General features: G+C 42.0%; 1 non-coding gene across 1 annotated transcript; it reads left to right on the top strand.

Moving 5' to 3' along the window:
- Positions 1-17,049: 17,049 nt before the first annotated feature.
- Trnad-guc (transfer RNA aspartic acid (anticodon GUC)) lies at positions 17,050-17,122 on the top strand. Its single transcript has one exon. It is a non-coding gene; the product is annotated as a tRNA-Asp (tRNA).
- The last annotated feature ends 5,069 nt before the right edge of the window (positions 17,123-22,191 follow it).

Below are 22,191 nucleotides of genomic sequence, written 5' to 3'. Positions count from 1 at the left end.
TAAGTACCTCATGTGTTAGACAACTCCACTGCCCTTCCAGAACTTATAAAAGACTTACAAATCAGCAGCCTTAGTCTTATTGACTCCTGTAGTCTCTGAACAGAAGATTGTAATAAACTTTGTGTCCCACAAGGAAACATTCTGGCAGGACATGTGAGTGTAGTAAGGGGTCAATAGAGTTTATTAAAGATAAAGGAAAGGAGTTACAAAGGCCATGATGCAACTAGGTGCAACAGAGAGAGCATCTTCCTCTTCAGATGGGTTTAAAACCTTCACTAGCTGTGCCATAGTGACTCACACATGTAATGTTAGCTACACACGATGCAGAAATCTGGATGATGATGTTTCTAAGACAGCTTGGGCAAAATAGTTCAGATACCCTATCTCAATAAAACCCATCACAGAAAAGGGCTGGTGGAGTGGCTCAAGGTGTAGGGCCTGAGTTCATGTCCCAGTACCGCAAAAAATCAAAAATAAAAAACCCTACTCTCCCAACCACCAATAATCAAAGAATATTGAGGGTCATGTGTGGTCCCTGGCTGAAGTGGGAATGTGAATAGTTTGCACCCAAGGGTATGAATATCCTATAAACATTTACAATTGAAAGGAAGTTTCAAAGAAAGAGAAGAATATTCAACCTTAAATATAAAATTAAGTCATATATGTTTTAAGAGTTCCATACTTTCCCAAATGACTTGCCACTTTACAGGATAATTTTTTTTTACAAGGAGTGATGGTTACACAAAAAGAATATCAAACCATTTTACACATTTTATGACTGCATGTCACCTCACACAACACATCATTCTAGCCCCATCAGCAACTGTGGCATCATTCATGTTCCAGGGTCCTTAACTGAAGCTCACCACCTGCTACCATATTCAACTCTCTCCAGGTTGTCTTCTCTATTCAGGTGGCTTTGCGATAGAATCTGTGGCCTTGTGAAATGTCAGACTGAGACAGATCCATAGGGGAGACACCAAACAAAAGGACAGTTGGAGTGGTTTAGCATCCTGATTAGAAAAGGAAAGATGCTGTTTGTAACCTGTGAGAGTGCATCTGCCCACCATGTGCTCCCAAGTCTACAGGCCCGGGGCCTCCATTAGAGCACAAGAATGGGGGAACCCCTTCTAGTTGTGGATACCTTCACCTCTTTCGCTGTTGGTATGGGGCTGGGCAGGCAGCCAGGACAGGGCACATGTGCTGTGACTTCACCTCCCATGGGCCACCTCCTGCTGCCTGTCCCCACTGCTCCCTCTCCCCAGATGTTGTAGAGGTGTGTGGGTGTGTGGCAATTGTAGGAACTGTGGTCCACGCACACCCCAGGCTGCCTTCCTCCTGATGGACCCACCTGATTCATCCCCAGCTTCCCAAATATGTGGAAATCTGTTTGTTAAATCCACCCAGAACCCCCACCACCTATCCAGCTTATATTCAATGTGCCAATAAATTCCTAAAATTCCTCCTTTCAGCCTGCAGTCCCCAAAACCAACCTCCCCTTTCAACAGCATTATCAAGTATTTGCCTCATGGTACAGCTGCTGTAGTATTCCATCGTTTTTCCTCCAAGTACTGCAGACAAGAATGTTCAAAAGGATGATTAACATTTTTGTTTGTGAACATTTTACCTGTGTAGAAGGCAGAGAAAGATCACTTGACCCCCTATTTAAAAATTTGTTAGTATTTTTTTTGCTTCTCCTCTGTCTCCCCTTGCATAGGCACCTCATCAGAATGACTCTGGAGTCTCTACTGGTTCAGAGCTACAGAATTTACAGATTGACTGTCTCCAGGTGCCCACAGTGGCCTTGTGTCTGGTCCCTTGGCATTTCTAATGCATAGCAGCCCCTGGAACCTCTTCTGTAAAGAAGCCTGATGTGTGAATTTGAAGCGTCTCTGAGAAGCTGGGAGGAATCTCATGCTATACACTCATGTAAAAGACATTTTACATGTTTCCATATCTTAGCTGCAGTCAGTATTGTTTCCTTAGACATCAGACCACAGCTTTCTTCAATAATCTGATATCCATTGTTTTGGATCATACCTAGAATTATGATTTGGGGATCGTCTGGCAGTTCATGGTTTCATTTTTTGAGTAAACTTACAGTTATTTTTTTAAATGGTTATATTAAAATTTGTTCTGACCAGCAGTGTACCATCCTCCCTTCTTGCTATATAAAGATCCTCTCAAATGCAGGTTATCCAATATCTTCATTTATAGGTGATAGCAGGATTTGAACTCAGGACTTCATTCTTGTAAATAAGGTACTGTACCCCTTGAGTCACACCACCACTCCACTTCTGTGGTTCTTTTTGAGGAAGGGTTTCCAGAGGATACACTGGGACTGGTCTTGATCCTCAATCCACCCATTGTGTGATCTCAGCATTTCAAGTGTCTGTGATTATAGGGATGGGCTATTGCACCTGGCCCTCAACTCTCTAATAATAGCCATTCTGACAGCTGTGCTCAGACTGCAGGTGGTCTGCTATTTGGCACATTACATCCCCAAGGCAAATTTGTTAGAACCCAGGATGTCATGAATACATCCTGTATTCATGTATAAAAGAGGGGATTTCATTATGACACATCTATATATGCATATAATATATTTGAACATATTCAGTCCCTCTCTTTCTCTTTATCTTTTTCCTACCCCATTTCCACTGTCATATTCCTTATAGTCCCTCTTTTGTGTTCATGCTTTCCCCCTTTAAATCCACATGAGAGAAATGTATACTTGTCTTTCCAAGATTGACTTCTTTCACTTAACACAATGATCTCCAGTTCTGTTCATTCTTCCTTATGGCTGGGGAAAACTCCACTGTGTATACATTCCACATTTTCTTTATCCCTTCAGTCACTGATGCACACCTAAGCTGATCCTATAACATGACTGTTGTGAATTCCACCCCAACAACCATGGGTATGCATAATAAAAAAAAGAATGCACGCTGTCAAGTAGCCATAAACCTCTTGAGAACACAGTGATCTGTACTTCTTAAACCTCTGTCCATACAAATGCTAGGGCACACATTTAAAACCATTTATTTTTCTGCAATCCAGGGAAATTAGCACATATGCACTCAACTTTGCTGCCAGAATTGGAGGATTAGGATGTATTCCCTGAAATGAAATGACATAGCTTATATACCCACTGCCTGGACAACTTCTCCAGCAGGAACTGGTAGACAAGGAGCTGTCCATGTGATGAGCTGAGGGAGGCAATGTGAAGTGCTGAACTTCTGTCCAAAGGGGTAGAAGTCTACTGGATTAGGGGTAAGGAGGGTGGTTAGGGTTTTCTTGGTTTTGCTTGTTTTATTCCCTATCAACTTCCTGTAGCTGGCTAGAAAACAGTGCAATAGTTGGGAAACTATGCTGGAAATCTCTACTAAGAGGAAGTAGTTTTAACTCCTTTTCTACCCTCATCCAGGGAAGTAAATATGTATGATTGTATACCACTGGTAGTTGAGCAAACATGAGAGCAGGAATGGCAGAAAAATGGCAGAAATAGCTCTAGGACAAAATAGTAGCAATAAATCCTGGAAGGCAAAGGGAACAGATGTCAAAAGTAACTTTGTCTTAGATATAAGGGCCGGAAGTCATCCATTAAAGCAAGCATCTAAGGAAAAGTGAGGTACATGCTTTACACCCAGCTAAGGCAGCACAGTGCTTTTTCTCCTAGATAAGGGAGGCAGAGAAGGATCATTAAAGAGAAACATCTAAACAGATGAAAAAATAGACCCCTTAAGAAAGTAACATAGCAAATTTTTCTGAGCTAGCCAAAAGTTGTGTGTGTCAGGAAAATAGCAATAACCTTAATTGTATGTAACTGGCATCAAGGATAGGATGGACTAACAAGACCCTTCTGGAATTTGCAGACCGATACGGATCGCTTGAGGAGAAGCCAGATGGTTGTTTTCAGCAAGAAGTTAATGACACAGCCAATTATAGATGCAGCCTCAAAGTAGTGCAGGGGGTGCTTAAATCAGACAGAACCCTACATTCCCCATTAGACATAAAGTATTCTTTGTGTTATATCCTTCACTGTCCCACTCATTAGGGTGCTTTGCTATCATTTCAATAAACTTTCTGCTTGCTTTAACTCTTTAACTCCTGGTCTGGTGTCTTCAATCATCGAATATGCCAGGACACAAACTTGGAAACCACATTCCAGTATCAACACCACCATGTTGTTCTGTGGTCCAGGGAGACTTGTGTACACATACTGCTCTCCTTTCCCAGTGCTAGGTGAGTTATCTACCTGCAGGGCACTTTTGAGTCAGGGAGACATACGAATATCCCAGTCTTTCTCACTTTAGAGTGATCCTGTGTGTTTGGCATTCTTTCTTGAGCACATTGCCCAGGGAAGGATTCATTCCCACATGTGCTCCACCTTTCCATGCTCATTTGATGTGGATGTATTCTTAGCTGCCCAGTGCATAGGCATTTCCCAACTTAATTACTACCTTGAGATTGACTTGAAAGGGAGCCGATGATTATTTATTTTGTAGTCCACAGGTGGAGAGATGCCAGGAGCCAACAAGAGGTGCTTTAGGTGCTGGGACTGGAACACAGAACTTCACAAATTCTGGGAATGCATTCTTACCATTGTGCTATGACCTCAGCAACAACACTGGCTTTTTGTTCGGGTTATTTTGTCCATTCATAGTTAATGTTATTTTTTACATGTATAACAATACAATACTTACATCTACATATATTCCTTTGTGAATATTGTGTGTACTGTTATTCCTTGTTTATTATTTCAATATTGTGGCCTTAGACTGTGCATTAGTGTTAGGTAATAATGGCTACTTCTTACAATTCATAAGATTTTGGTGTAATTTTATACACACACAAACACTCAAATACACATACATGTTTAATTGAGTTTTAAATATTGGCTTTCACGTCCTTTATTAAAAATTAGGTTTGTTGTCATTTATATTAATTTTGGGGGAAAAAGATTAAACTTGTGATGAGTTTAATTTGCACACATGAGGTTTGTAACCCAGCCTTTCATTTGCCTTTGTACATTTTTTGGCAGTACTGGGGTTTGAACTCAGGGACTACACCTTGACCCACTCCAACAGCCCTTTTTTTTGAAGGGTGTTTTAAAGATATGCTCTCACATACTATCTGCTTGGAGTGCCTTCAAGCCACAGACCAGATCTCTGCCTCCTGAAGCTAGGATTCCAGGTCTGATCCCCTGGTGCTCACATTTGTACATTCTTTATTTTATAATAAATTCACAATTTTTCTTTACGAAAATATGTACACATATGAAACAATACATGCTTGTGATACCAATATGAAACTTAAGTGGTGCTTAATACTATTTGTTGTACTGAATATAAAAGACCTAGAGGAAGGCTACCTCTAGACCATACCCTACACTTTCTCTGTTATCTGTTCTTCCTTTTTTCCTGTGGTACTGTGGTTTGATCTCAAGGCCTCACATTCTAGACAGTTGATCTACCACTTAGGCAACCTCACCAGCACTGTATTGTGTTGGGTACTTCCAACATAGTGTCTCAAACTATTTGCCGAGATTGGTCTCCCACCATGGTCCTCCTGATCTCTACCCCTGGTGTTGCAAGGATTTTAGCAGTGAACCACATGCACATGGCTGCTTTTTTTTGAGACAGGATCTTGCTATGTAGCCCTGGATATCCTTGAACATACCACATACTGGGGTTTGAACTTGACCTCAAACTTGCTAAGCAAGTACTCTACCACTTGAGGCAGATCCCCCACCCCTCTACATAGGCATGCAGTGATTTTCAGTTGAGCCCTAAACACGACATACTAATGTGATTACTTGGTATGTCTGGAAATGTTCCCAGAAAGACATAGAACACAGTCTTTCTATTGCAGGATATTTATCATTGTGGATATGTCTGTTTTTTGTACATTTATTTCATCATATGTGTTGTCTGAGATTGGCAGAACAGAAACCTGTCAGAACAGTATGATGACATGAAGAGCTACTGAAATCTCAATTTCAAGGGCCAAGGATGGGAGGCTTTTATACAAAGTATTGGATTTTTATTGGTATATAAGAAATAGCCACGAACTTACCCACTCGAAGCACTTCTGCATCCTGGGTGAGGTTCACAGTCATATACTCAAAGGTCACAATTCCTAACACACCATGCATAATGTATAGAACAGAAAGGATGGTAGCAAAGGATATTTATTCAATTCATGAGATGTTACCTTGATTTTGGTCTGCAATCATTCATTCCATGATTCTGTCATCAGGCTGTTTCTCTCTACATTCATGTCTTTCCCCACAGTCACTGAGCTGATAGCAATTACATGTTTTCTGGAACCCCTCTGGGAGCCCTAGGGGTTCTGAATCCAGAATATGAGTAACAAAGAGGTAAGTGATTACTGTGCCTCTTTCCATGGCATGTTCTAAGCCGTATAATAAACCTCCTTTCTCTGCCTTCATTATGACACTTTATTTTGCATTTAGTGATGGGTGGCTGGACCTGGCATATAGAATATCAGGTGTTTGGGTCTTGGGTCCAAAACTCTGGCTTTGTTTTGTGTCCAGTTTTCCAAATATGTGGAAAGCAGTATAAAAGTCCACCCCCAACCCCCAATCAAGTTCTTATTAGATCTGTCAATAAGTTTCTTCTTCCAACCCACGTTTGCCCCCTGGAACATACCCTCAAATTCTTCTTAATAGTCATTGTGACAGCTGTACTCAGGTAGCAAGTGGTCTGCTATTTGGTAAAGTACATCATGAGCAAAGTCCTCAGAACACAAGCTGTCAACTAGACACTGGAGGGCTGTACCAGAAACCTCTTAAAGGAATACACAGAGATCTGTGATTCTCAAATATTTTCTGCCCATAGAAACACCAGTGTGCCCATTTGAAACCCTTATAACACACACCAGCAGAGTTAATAAATTAGAATGGTGGAGGGGGTGAATTCAACTATGAAACAGTGTAAGAGCTTTTGTAAATGTCACATTGTCCCTTCAGTACAACAACTATTAACAATAAATAAATAAATAAATAAATAAATGAATAAACCCCTTTGTTTTTCTCCACTCCAAGGAAATTAGCATGTGCCCACTCTGCTTTGCTCTCAGAGTTTGGGGGAATAGGATTCATCCCTGAAATGGAATATGCTATAACTGAGACACCCAAGGCATTGACAACCTCCTTCCTTGAGGAACTGGTGGACCTGGAGTTGTCAGTGGAGTGAGCTAGGGGATGTCCTGGGAAGGGTTGATCTTGTCAGGCTTTTCGAAGTCTACTGGTTAGGAGGCAAGTATGATTTTTTTTGGTCAATCTACTTTCTGCAGCTGGTAAGATAGAAGCTCAACTGTCCGATGTTTTGTTCCACTGTTGGCAACAACTGACAGTTAACAAACTATGCTGGAAATCTCTTGCAGTGGCAAACTTGGTTTTAAGACCTTTTCTGTCCTGAGACCAGGTAATTACCCATAAACAACACTCTTGGGTGAGGTTCAAAGTCACATCCTTCCAAGTCACTGACTCCTAAATCACCATGCAGAATGTATGGAGCAGGAAGGGTGAAGTTAGCACAGTATATATTATTGTATTCATGAGAAGTCCCCATGATTCTGGTCTACAAACATTTATTCCATGACTTGGTCATAAAGCTCTTCCTCAGCATTTATGTCTTTGCCAATATTCACTGAGATCTAGAAATGAGTAGTTGATAAGGGCAATAGCAGAATAAGAGCACCACTCTGGGTTGAGTCATGCCACAATCCTGGCTGCCATGCTTGTCGCAAAGCTGTTTTCATAAAACAGTAAACATTGCAGAGCTGACACTACTCTTCCCTTTAAATACCTGCTCATCATATTGACCTTGGCTCCCATCAGGGTAATTATGTATCTGAAGGGGCCAGGTTTTTGTGTCTCACATCTGTAATCCTTGCCACAACAGAGGCAGAAATCATAAGGTTTGTAGTTCAAAGCCAGTGGGGACAAATTGTAAGGCCCTATCTCAAAAATACCTAACCTCAACACAAATTAAAGAGTAACAGCATGGGACCAAGACCCACATTCAAATATGGGGACTCCTCTGGGTTCTGTAGCTGGCCTCAACCACTTGAATGACCCACAGTATAGACTCCAAGAGAATATGCCTTCCTACACTACCCAATGGCAATCTTGCACAAACCCAGAATGTCAGGTCTTATATTTATTTACACTTTACACTACTCATAAGGAATCTGCATATTGTTCTTGCTCTAATAACCTGTGTTACTTACCTGTCTCTGGTACCCCATATAGCAATCAAATGCACTGCCCTTAAGAAATTATCAAAGATTTACATATCAACAGTATTACCAGAGGATTCTTCACAAGGAGTGATGGCTGCACCAAAAAGGAATTTGAACTATTTTACAAATTAATTGACAGCTGTGTCCTCATTCATGTTCATAGTTTAAGGAAGAAACAATTTTCTAATAGGAAATATCAATTCTTATATCAGTGTAGGCTTTCAATGCTAGAGAAATTTCATGTCATTCCACCATATTGTAATACATTTCCCAATGAGAAAATCTGTCTCCAAAAAGGCTGTATGAGCTTCTGAAGTCTGCTATTTAATAGCATACATTTATTTTTCTCATCATTCCTCATCAAGACTTTGGTTGGAATGGTTTCTCCTGAGATCTCTCACTTTGGTTTGTACACGGTCATTTGATGTCTCTGTTCTATTGTTTTTCTGTGACTGTCGATGTTCTTCATCTTTCCTGTTGTAAGGAAAGTACAGGAATCAGATTAGGGCCAATCCCCTGTTTAAGTGGAATTATATTAGTTATGAATTTGATGGAAATATGTCGAAAACATTGTCCACTCTGAGGTACTGTTGTAATGGATTCAATGAGCCCAAGTCTTGGAGAGAAGAAAAAGAGAGCAAGATGCCACAGGAAGGCTTCCAGAAGCTGAGCCTAGATCATAAATGTGGCTATAGTGACAGGTGTGTCATGTTAGAGTTTTGGGTTATAGATGGCGACCTGTAGCAGGATAACACCAGGCAGGTAGGGGCACTTCCCTGCATCTGGGCAAAAATCAGTGTGTTATGTGCTGCTTTTGGAGGCACTTGTGTGAATCCTGCACGTTTGGCTGCATGTCTGCCTGGGCATTAGCCTGACATCCATTTCTATTAGTATTTAAGTAATAGCCATGAATTCGCCCACTAAAACTACTCATGGGTGAGGTTCAAAGTCACATACTTAAAGGCAACTGACTCCTAAAATACCATTAATAATGTACAGAGCAGCAGGGGTGAAACAGCAGAGGATATCTTATTCATTTCATGAGAAGTCCCCATGATTCTGATATCCAAACTTTTTCCCATGAACTGGTCATCATGATCTTTCTCTCTACATTCATGTCTTTGTCCATAGTCACTGAGATGAAGACATGAATTATTGATAAGAGCAATAGCAGAATAGGACCACCCCTCTGGATTATGGGTCATGCCACAATCCTGGCGTTAGTACTTGTCTTTAAGCTGTTTTCATAAATCAGTAAACATTACAGTACTGACGTTGCTCTTCCTTTCAGATGTCTGCTCATCATATTGACCGTGGCTCCTATCCGGATAATTAAGTACTTGAAGGGGCCAGGAGCTGGTGTTTCACACCTGTAATCTTTGCTACACTGGAGGCGGAGATAAGGAGGATTACAGTTTGAAGCCAGGGGTGTCCTATAGTAAGAACCTATCTTGAAAAAAACCTAACCCAAACAGAAATTAAAGAGTACCAGCGTGGGACCCAGACACACATTCAAATATGGGGAGTCCTCTGGGATCTGTCCCTGGGCTTGTCCAGTTGAATGACCCCAAGTAGAGACTCCAACATTATCTGCCTCCCTTTACTACCCACTGGCAAGCTTTCGTAAATCCAGAATCTCACATCTGACTTTTACAATATTCAGAAGGAATGTGTATGTTGTTAATACTCCTACTTACGTGGTTTACTAACATCTCCCATGTACCTCATGTACCAATCAGCTGCACTGCCCTTCCAGAAATTGCTCCTTTGACAAGTTTCACTGAGCTGTTAACAGTTTGCTAAAAAATCGACGTGCATTTATCGGGGTGGGGGTGGGGGAAACACATTTTGGCTCATAACATGTGCTGGCTTCTTGATATAATTCATAATCCGCTATCATCTTCCTTACAGGGTTAGTACAACTATTCTATGATGAACTGGGTCCTCTCTAACCAAGCTGCAGTATAGAACTTGTCATTTTGACTTGTCATTTTGCAGCTCTGGATTGGTGCGATCTAATGTCAATCCGGGCCGGAAGGCGTGTCCAATTCTTGGCTCGGCGTGAGGACTGCCCAATCAGGCACAGACACAGAGGGAATGAATGATGTTGGGCGGGTCTTTAACTGAAGCTGCCTGTCAGGGATCCTCTGGGAATTGTCTCCAGGTTGTCTCCTCAGTTGAGGATGTTCAGCTGACTGCTACATCCACTGTCCACCTGTGTGAATGGTCAGACTCAAGGAGATTATAGGGAGGACCCCGAGCACTCTAATACTAAAGATAGGGCATACAGGTCAGCGTCCTGGAAGGAGAAGGGCGGCAGTGTGTAGCAAGCGGTTGGCGTCTGCCCGCTCTGCGTTGGTGAGTCCTGTAGGGCAGCTGGACCGGGGCCGCCTCTGGCTTTGGCAGTTGGGGTCGCGACCTTTAGCGCCTTCTGGCTGTGGGAGGGGCTGTCAGGACAGGGCGCTTGCCTAACGCTCTCCCTACTTGTAGACGACGTGGAGGTGAGCGTGCATGTGGAGATGGTAGGATCTGTGGATCATGCCCACCCCAGGCTGCCTCCTTCTGTTGGGCACACCTCTTTTGCCCCCAACTTACCAAATGTGTGGAAAGCAGTCTTAAATACAACCACCATCACCTCCCAGTCCAGCGCTTCTGTGGTCTAACCATAAATCTTTAAATATCCTCCTCCCAACCCTCATTCCCCAACACCGGCTTCCCCTTTCCTCAGCATTATCAACTATTTTTTGCTCGTGGGACAGTTCTAACACACGGTATTTCATCCTATTCCTTTTTCAAATGGCAGCTCTACAAGACGACTCATGAACACATAGTGGGGTGACGCAAACCGACCGTTACATACTGCCTCCCTTCTCCTTCAAGACGCTGACCTGCATGTCCTATCCTTGGTTCTATGGTGCCCAGCGTCCTCCCTATAATATGTTTGAGTCTTAGAATTCTTAGGCTATTAGAGGATGTGGAAAAACCATCTGAACATCCTCAACAGAGGAGAGAGCTTGGAGATAATTCCCAGATGATCTCTGACGGTAAATTTCAGTTAAAGACCCGCCCAATGTCATTAAAGCCCGCCCCTTTCCCTCTGTATCCGTGTCTGATTGGGCACTCTACATGCCATGCTTCCAATTGGACAGGGTTTGAGGCCCTGAGTGACAATAGATTGCAAATCCACATCTGCATGGTTGAGAAAGGTCACAAGGACATTTTAACACCTCAGCCTATGGAGGGAGGACCTAGTTCACCATAGAATAGGTGTACTAACCTGGTATTGAAGACGACAGCGGAATATGAATTAGTAAGAAGTCTAGTAGATGTTATGAGCAGAAATGTGTTCTCCCCCGAAAACTTGCGTTAATTTTTGTACACAGTATTAGCGGATAAGTGAAACACGTGTCAAAGGAAAAATATTACTTCATTAAGGCACTTTGAAGTTGTGCTTTTCTTTTCTTTCTTTTTTTTTTTTTTTTTTTGGCTGCACATCAAAGACTGGTACTTGCGCTAAGGGCAGAATTCACACAAGGTCTCCAAAAGCAGCACAAACCACACTGCTTCCTGCCCAGCTGCAAGAACTGCCACAACCAGCCTGGGGCTAACTTGCTACAGGTGGTCATCTATAAGCTGAGACTCTAACGTGACAAACAGTTACTATGGCCACATCTATGAGCTAATCTAAGCTTCCAGAATCCTTCCTTCTGCAACTTGCTGTCTTTTCTTTGTCACGACGACCCAGGCTTATTGCATCCTTTACAATAGTACTTCAGACTGGACAATGCTTTCGACATTTTTCCCTAAAATTGATAATTAAAATTCAGTTAATTGGGTGTTGGACCCTAATCTGATTCATATACTTTTCGTATAACAGGAAGTTAAAGAGCATCTACAGTCACAGAAAAACGCGAGAACAAAAAGATCAGGAAGACAACGACAAGCCAAGGAGAGAGATCTCAGGAGAAACCAAATATCCAAAACTTTGATGTTTTGGAATAATGAGGAAAATCAATGTATAATATTAAATGACATCCTTCAGAAGTTCATAGAGCTTTTTGGGGGACACTTAAGATTTTCTCTGCTGCAACTAGATGACAATAGAGTTGAATGACATGAAATTTCTCTAGCATTGAAAGCCTACACTGCTATAAGAATTGGTGTTTCCTATTGGAAGATTGCTTCTCCCTTGGGATACGCACATGCATGAGGCCACAGCTGTCAATAAATTTGTGAAATAGTTTCGTATCCTTTTTGTTATAAACCTCAATTATTGTGAAAAAGAACTGGGGTAATACTGTTGATATGTAAGTCTTGGAGAATTTCTGGAAGAGCAGTGCAGCTGATTGGTACATTGGGTACTTGGCACAGTTAAGAGCAGTAGCAACATGCATATTCCTTCTGAGTAGAGTAAAGTGAAAATAAATGTATGATTTGAGATCCTGGATTTGTGTAAGTTTGTTGCCAGTAGGTAGTAAAGGAACACAGATTCTGTTGGAGTCTGTACTGTGGGTCATTCAAAGAGTCAAGCCCTAAGACAGATCCAAGAAGTGTCCCGAGATTAGAATGTGAGACTTGGACCCACTCTAGTACTCTAATTTCTGTTGTAATCAGATATTTTTGTGATAGGGTCTTACAATTTTCAACCGCAGGCTTTGCACTGCAATCTTTGTGATCTCTGTGTCCACTGTAGCAAGAAGTACAGGTGTAAGAGTCCAGTGCCTGGTTCCTTCTAATACTTAATTTTCCTGATAGGAGCTAAAATCAATGTGATGAGCAGACATTTAAAAGGGAGAGCAGTGTCAGTACTCTAATATTTACTGTTTGATGAGTACAGGTTTAATAGAAGTATTAATGCCAGGATAGTGGCATGACTCACAATGCAGAGAGGTGCTCCTATTGTGAGGAGCATCACAATACTTATGTCTATCATTCAAAGGCAAAGACCTGAATGATAGGCAAAGACCTGAATGTAGAGAAAAAGATCCTGATGACCAAGTCATGGATGTCGAGTTTGGGGATCAGAATCATGGGGATTTGTCATGAATTGAATAAGACATTTTGTGCTGTCTCACCCTATCTGACTCTATATACATGGTGTTTTAGGAGTTCAGGACCTATAAGGATATGACCTTGATCCTCACCCAGGAGTGTTTTAGCAGGCAAATTTGTGGCTATTTCTTAAATGCTAATAGAAACCCAATACTTTCCATAAATGCCCCTCAAACTTAGACCTTGGAATGGAGATTTGATTAGACATTAGGTCATCATACCAGTTTGACAGCTTTCTGTCCTTCCATCTCAGACACATAGCTCAGAACCTAAATATGCAACCATCAGACATATCTATAAAGATTATTATCAGGCAAAAAAGGAACTATGTGTGCTATGTCTCATGGGAACATTTCCAGGAATGCCATGGAATCATATCAGTATGCCATGGATAGAGGTCAACTGAAAAATCACTGAATGTCCATGTGGAGGGCAAGGGTCTGAATTAAGTGGTTCAGTGCTTTCCTAACCATCATGAGGTCAAATTAAAACCAAAGGACCATTCAAAGACTACAAAGGCTGTTTAGAACTGAGTGTGAGTGACAGAACAAAATGAGGATTTTGTCTGAAGCTGATATGGAGACCACAAAGAGGAAGGTGAAGTAAGAGGATCACTAGTTTCAGGTAATTGACCTTCATGGTGTTTTTCGATACCCTGAGCTACATTGCAAGATCTTGTATCAAAAACCAAAGTAGAATGCCAACGTGGGTCAGGCCTATAATCCTAACTATGGAAGAGGCAGAGTTCAGAACAGCCATGGTGGAGGGCAGTCCAGGCAAATCGTTCACCAAATCCCACTGGAAACACCCAACTCAAAACAGGGCTGAAGGTGTGGCTGAAGAGGTATAGTTCCTGCTTATCAAGGACATGACCCTGACTTCTAACGCAAGTACCACCAAAATAAATAAAAAGAAGTGAGGTAAACACGTAAGTGTAGGGCAAGTTCTATATCCCAGCCTCACTCTATGTCTTATATGTCCAGTAAAACAAATAGTGTTAACACAACCTAAGTTTCATACAGTGTCACATGCATGTGTTGTTTCACATTTGGACTTGTTTTGAAAAGGAAAAATTGTGAATTTAGGACAAAATTGCAAAAAGTTACATAAAACTGGGTTACATGTGTGTGTATAAAACTCATCACAAGTTTAGGTTTTCACCACAAAATCAAACTAAATGTCAATGTATTTAATTTTTAATAAAGAAACAAATCAAATTTTATACTCCTCTGAATGTATGTATGTGTTTGTATGTATGAATTAGCCTAGAGACTTCTGTATTTTAAGGATAGGAGTGCCCATAGTTATCTGGCACTAGTATACATTATTAAGGTACAATACTGAAATACTCAACACCAAAGAATGACAACACACTCAATATTCACAGAAGAGTGTATAAGAATATGTTTTTTATTGTTAACAATGTGAAACCTAACATTAACTGTGTCCTGCTATTCTAAGACAACACAAATGAGGACCTCAATATAGTTGCAGTAGATTTTATATGAGAAGAGATATTTAGAAAGTACAGATCCCTTCAACGGTTTTCAGCACAGTCCTCCAGTGACCTTTTGTTTTCCTGCGGTATTGGAGTTTTAAATCAGGACCTCTACCTGAAGTCACTCCTAAAACCCTTTTGTGATGTCTTTTTCCAGTTAAGGTCTCATAAACATTTTGCCAGGGATGGCTTCAAACTGTGATCCTTCTGCTCTCTGCCTCCTGAATAGCTAGGATTACAGGTGTGAGCCACCAGCACACAGCCTTCAGTGACTACTTGAAAGCCGAGATTATAACAAATTTGCCTTATGGGAGTCTAACTACTGAGCAACTCTGCCAGCCGTGTTTTGTTTTGGGTATATCTGAAATATGGTCTCCTGAACTATTTGCCTGGACTGCCATCCAACACTCATCATCTTCATCTCTGTCCTGGGTCCATATCAGTTTTGGTCTAAGACTTGGCATTATTTTTTCACTCACACTCAGTTCTACAGATTTTGATGTCTTTTGAGGATACTTTGGTTGGAATTTGAGCTCATACTTTCTAGGCCAGTACACTATCACTTAAGTCAGACCCCCCTGCCCTCCACAGGGTCATCCAGTGATTTTTCAGTTGACTCTATCCGTGACATACTATTTTGATAACGTGGAATTCCTGGAAATGTTCCCATGAAGTCATGGAACACAGTTGTTCTGTTGCAGGATATTGATCTCTTGGTTACATATAGAGGTCCTGAGGTATGTTGTCTGAGATTGGCAGGATGGATAGCTGTCAAACAAGTATGATGACCTGAAGTGCTACTGAAATTTACATTCCAAGAGCCAATTGTTGGGACATTTATGGAAGGTATGGGATTTCTGTGCCAATAGAAATCCCACAAAATTACCCACTATAACCAGTCCTGAGTAAGGATCACAATCACATTCTTAAAGGTCACTGACACCTACAACACACTGCATGATGTGTAGTGCAGGATGGGTGAGACAGCAGAGGGTATCTCATTCAGTTCATGAGAAGTCCCCATGAAACTGTCTCCAAACATTCACTGCATGTCTTGGTCATCAGGCTTTTTCTCTCTATACTCATGTCCTTCCCTGTAGTCATTGAGATGATGAAATGAGTTATTGATAAGGGAAATAACAGAATAGGAGCACCTCTCAGGATTGCATGTAATGCCATGTCACCTGTAAAATCTCTTTGGAATACCTGCCTTAAAGCAGTACTCATAAAACAGCAAACATTAATAAGGCACTAGTAACTCACATCTGTAATCCTAGATTTTCAGGAGGCTGAGATCTGGAAGATTCCAGTTCAAAGCCATAGCAGTTAAATAGCTTGCAAAATCCTATCTCAAAAACCCTGCCACAATAAAAGAACTGGTGGAGTCAAAATAGTTGGAGACCAGTACAGAAAAAAATAACCACAGTAATTATTACAGTACTGACACTGCTCTTCTTTGAAATGCCTGCTCACAACACTTGACCTTCCTCCTACCAGAGTAATTATATATTTGAAAGGGTGAGCCACTGTTAGCTCACACCTGCAATGGCAAAGATTACAGTGATCTCAGTTCTAAGCCAACTGTCACAAATAGTTGGTAAGACCTCAAAGATCTGGTACAGGGGCTCAAGTGGTAGAGCACTTGCTCAGCAAGCATGAGGGCCTGCTTCCAAACCCCAGTATCACTAACAAAAAGAGTTTGAAGGGATCCCAGCACAATAAGTGTCCAGGAATACCACATTCCAACTTTAGAGTTTATACAAATAGTGTAATATGTGTTACACTCGTGTTTTCTTCTAAAGTTTGAAATTGTGTAACATCTTGGAAAAAGGGTGCATACTTGATTCCCCCAAATCACAGGGAGTGACTGATCAGCAAGTCTCTAATGCACTAACTTTTTGAAAACATTCTTACATGATTATACTGAGAAGCCATGAAAGAGTTGACTGGTTTCTGGAGAACTTACACCTGTGCCATTTGGGCACAATCAGGCAGGGTGCTGATGCCTCCTGGCTGACTGATGAGCCCTCTGTTGTTGAGTTCCATGCAGATCAGCAAGGGACTGTTGGATCTCCCAGTCTCCTTGGACCAACAGCAGGTGCCCTACATCATCAACCATGACCTGTGCATCTGTGTGAATGAGAGATGGTGCAGAAGATCTCTATAGGCAGCAATTACAGAGTACCAGTGTGGGGCCAAGACCCACATTCAAATATTGTGTCTCAGCTGGTGGAATGGCTCAAGTGGTAGAGCACCTGCCTGTCAAGCATGAGGCCCTGAGTTCAAACCCCAGTACTGCCAAAAAAAAAAATCAAATATTGTGTCTCTTTTGGGCTCTGCCCTTGTGTTTAACCACTTAAATGACTCACAGTCCAGATGCCAACAACAACTGCCTTCCTTTACTACCAACTGGCAATTTGCACAAAACCAGAATCTCAGCTCTTACATTTTTTTCACTTTACACTACTCAGATTGAATCTGCAAGATGCTACTTACTTACATGTTTTGCTTACCTGTCCCAAATACCCAATGTACCAATCAGCTGCATGGCCATTCCACAAATTATCTAGAACTTACATATCAACAGTATTACCAGAGAGATTTTTCACAAGGGGTGATGGTTGCACAAAGAAGGATATGAAACTATTTCACAAATTTATTGACAGCATGTGCATAGCACAAGGGAGAAGCGTCTTTTAATAGGAAATGTCAATTCTTATAGCAGTGTAGGCTTTCAATGCTAGAGTAATTACATGTCATTCAGCCATATTCTAATATTGTTACAGCAGAGAAAATCAAAGTGTCTCCAAAAAGGCAGTATGAGCTTCTGAAGGCTGTCATTTAACAGTACACATTTATTTTCCTATCATTCTGGAACATCAAGTTATTGGATGGAATTATTTCTCCTGAGATCTTTCTCTTTTGCCTGTCTATTGTCATCTGGATCTCCTTGTTCTCGTTTTTTTCTGTGACTATCGATGTACTTTATCTTTGCTGTTAGTAGGAAAGTACATGAATCAGATTAGGACCCAAACTCCAATTAACTGAATTTGTATTTGTTATGAATTTGAGGGAAAATGTCGAAGCCATTTTCCAGTCTGAGGCACCATTTTAACGGATGCAATGAGTCCCGGTATTCCTGAAAGAAAAGAGAGCAAGATGCCAAAGGAAGGCTTCTGTAAGGTTAGCTTACATCATAGATGTGGCCATTATAACGGGTGTGGCACCTTAGACTAACATCGAATTAAAAAATCGATGTGAGATGTGAAGGGGGACGGCGGCAGAGGGGAGAAGTGGGCCAAAAACTGTACGCATATATGAATAAATGAATTGTAAAAATCGATATGAATTTTTCCGGCGGACACAATTCACCTCATAACATATACAAGCCTGCTGTAAATCATACTCCGCTATCATCTTCAAAACTCCGCTATCCACCTGTTCTATGATGAGCTAGGTCCTCCCTCCCAAACTGCTGCATGGAATGCATCAGTGTGATCTAGCTCAGCTATCCAGCTATGGATTGTGGCGATGGAAAGTCACTCAGGGCCTCAAGCCCCGTCCAGTTGGAGGCACGGCACAAGGACTGCACAATCAGGCACGGATACAGAAAGGGGCGGGCTTAAACGATCTTGGGCGGGTTTTGAATTGAAACCAGCTGTCAGAGAACGTCTGGGAATTGTCTCCAGGCTTTCTCCTCTGTTAAGGATGTTCAGGTGGCTTTGTCATAGCCTCTGTCGCCCTGAGAAAGGTCAAACTCAAGCAAATTATAGGGAGGAAGCCAGGCAACCTAATATCAAGGATAGGACATGCAGGTCAGTGTCCTGAGGGGAAGGGAGGCAGTTTGTAATCATCGGTTTGTGTCACCCACTATGTGATTGTTAGTCTTCTTGTAGGGCACCTGGGCCTGGGTTCTAAGTGTGGTGGTTGAGGGGTGATCATCACCGCCTTCTGGCTGTGGGAGGGGCTTTCAGGACAGGGCGTGTGCCTAACACTCTCCCTACTTGTAGACAACGTGGAGGTGAGCCGGCATGTGGAGATGGTAGGATCTGTGGTTCATGCACACCCCAGCCTGCCTTCCTCCTGTTGGGCCCACCTCTTTTGCCCCCAACTTACCAAATATGTGGAACGAAGTCTTAAATACAACCACCATCACCTCCCTGTCCAGCGCTTCTTTTGTCTAAACACAAATCCCTAAATATCCTCCTCCAAGCCCTCATTCCTCAACACCACCTTCCTCTTTCCACAGCATTATGAACTATTTCTTGCTCATTATTCTAACAGACAGTATGTCATCATTTTTCCTTTTTTCAAAGAGTGCTTAATATCTTACTGTTTGTGCACATTTCATATGAGAGGAAATCAGAGAAGACTGTCTTGACCCTTTTTGTTCTCTGTATTAATTTTACTTCTCTTTTTTGTCCCCTAGGCAGTGGCACTTCATCAGAACATTTGGGTCATCTGGCAGTTCAGTTCTCACCCAGAATTACAGAACTGATGTCATCAGGTGCCCATAGCTGCCCTGTGCCTGGTCACTTGGCATTTCTAGTGACTAGAAGCCCTTGGACCTCTCCTAAGGAGCAGCCTGAGGTGTGGGTTTTGAGCATCTCAGAGCACCTGGGAGGAATCTCGGTCTATTCGCTCATGTCAAAATCACTTTACTTGTTTCTGTTCTTACCTGCTGTCAGAGTGCTATACTGAATATTGGAGTTCAGTCATCTTGGACATCCTTATATCTGTTGTTGGGATATATAGCTAGAATTGTACTTTTTGGATCATCTGACCATTTGATGATTAGTTTTTTGAAGAACCTTCAAGCTGCTTTCTGAAATGGTTGTATTAACATTTATTCTCACCAGCAGTGTACCAGGGCTCCATTCTATATGGATATATGGATATCCATGTCCTCTCAAATACGTTACTCTCCCACTATTTACTGTGGATGGAAGGTATTAGTAGGAGGACTGTGGTTTGGCCAAGGGCTTCATGCTTGCAAAGCAGGCACTCTACCCCTTGAGAAACACCACCAGTCCAGGTTACTCTGGTTATTTTGGAGGTGGGGTCTCCTAGACTCTCTGGGAATGCTGGTCTGGAAGCATAATCCTCCAGATCTCAGATCTCAGCCTTTACAGGGATAATCCTAGTCTGGCTCTTCAACTTCTGAATTAAGCCATTCTGAATGTTGTGTTCAGACTGCAGGTGGTTTGCTGTTTGGTACACTACATCAACAGTGCAAATTTGTTATAATCCAGGCTGTCAAATAGTTATTGGAGGCAGGGTGCTGTTGGTGCACACCTGTAATCCTAGCTCCTCAGGAGGCAGAGATCTGGAAAATCATCCTATGAAGCTAGCCCAACCAAATAGTTTGTGAGACACAACTCAAAAATACCTATCACAAAAAAGCATTGTTGGAGTGATTCAATGTGGAGAGCTCAAACCACAGTGCCACAGCAAAAAAGTTAGTCACCAGAGGACTATGTAATAAACTTCCTAAATATCTCTGCACATGTAAATGTTACTGCAATGATATTGAGGTCCTAATGTGTGTTGTCTGACATTGCCAGGACACATTCATGTCATTTTTCACATGCTTAACAATATGAAATATATATCCACATACATTCTTACGTGAATATTGTGTGTATTGTGGCTACTTGTTTTTTATTACTTCAATATTTTACCAAATAATGTACATTAATGTCAAGCAGTGATGGCTACTCCTATTCTTACAATTGACAAGTTTCTAGGGTAATTTCATTTCAAACACACAGACACACATTCAGATGAGGTTAGAATTTCCTTTCAGGTTCTTTATTAAAAATTGTATATGTTGACATTTGGATTGATTTTGGAGAGAAAACTTAGACTTGTGATGAGTTTACCTACACATATGCAGTATATAACCCAGTTTTTTTAAATGGGCCTTTGTACCTTTGTATTTTAGCCTAAATTCACAATTTGTCTTTTTTGAAACATGTCAACATTTGAAACAGCACATGCATGTGTAACTATATAACTTAGTGGTGCTAATAACATTTATTGTGCAGGATATATAGAGTGAGGCTGGGCTGTAAAATATGCTTCCACATTACAGGCTTGATTACAGGCAGGAGCACAGGTGCCTGGCTGAGATATCATTTCTTAGATCAGCAGAGGCTTTCAAAGTTAGAGAAATTTGATGCCATTTAACAATATTCACATATACTTCCTGCAGTGAAAATTGTAAACATCTCCTAAAAGACTGTATGATCGTCTGAGGACTGTCATTGAATAGCACAAAATTATTTTCCTTAGACTATTCTAACTGAATGGGTCCGGATCTGCGTGAGGAAGGAAACAGCGAAATGGCGACAGAAAGGCTTCTTGACGCTTAGCTTGCGTCACAAAGGTGGCCATGGTAACGATTGTGACACACTAGACTTGCAGCCTAGGGATGGCGTCCTGTAGGAGATTAGTGCCAGGCAGGTTGAGCCAGTTGGTGCAGCCAGGCAGGACAGTGGTTTGTGCTGCTTCTGCAGGCGCTGATGGCGATGCTGGTATTTGTCTGTAGCGCTGTCTGGGCGTTTGTCTAACAACCAGTCTTTTACCAGCAGCTAAAACCAAAATTAAAGGGGACTTAGCAGGAAAATTGCTCCTATGACGCCCGTTTCACTTAGCCACCAACACTACGTGTAAGAAAATCCAGTGAATTTTTGTAGGGTTTCCACTTCAGCTCAAAACATCTACTGTCCTCTTGCTATAATTCCTAATCCGCTATCATCTTCAATATGAGGTGAGTACACCTGTTCTATGATGAGGCTGGGTCCACCCTCCAGAAGACGCAGTAGAGTCCTCATCATTGTTACCGCCCTCAGCTATGCAGCTATGGATTGGTGCGATCATATGTCATTCAGGGCGTCCAGTTCTGCCAATTGGAGGCACGGCATGTAGACTGCCCAATCAGACACCGACTCAGAGGCAAAGGGACGGGCTTAAACGATCTTGGGCGGGTTTTAAATTGACACTAGGTGTCAGAGAACATCTGGGAATTGTCTCCAGGCTGTCCCCTCTGTGGAGGATGTTCAGGTGACTGCCACATCCTCTGACGCCCTGTGAATTGTCAGGCTCAAGCAAATTACATGGAAGTCGCCCCACACCCTAATACCAAGGAGAGGATGTGCAGGTCAGCGTCCTGAAAGAGAAGGGCTGCAGTTTGTAGCAAGCGGTTGGCGTCTCCCCACTATACGTCCATGAGTCCTCCTGTAGGGCAGCTGGACCGGGTTTGCCTCTGGCTTTGGCGGTTGGGGACGCGACCTTTAGCGCCTTCTGGCTGTGGGAGGGGCTGTCAGGACAGGGCACCTGCCTAACGCTCTCCCTACTTGTAGATGACG

Source organism: Castor canadensis, chromosome 14 (genome assembly GCF_047511655.1).
Source record: "Castor canadensis chromosome 14, mCasCan1.hap1v2, whole genome shotgun sequence".
Lineage (NCBI taxonomy): Eukaryota > Metazoa > Chordata > Mammalia > Rodentia > Castoridae > Castor > Castor canadensis.
The sequence above is the reverse complement of the archived record's forward strand: the minus strand, read 5'-3'. Positions and strand labels throughout refer to the sequence as shown.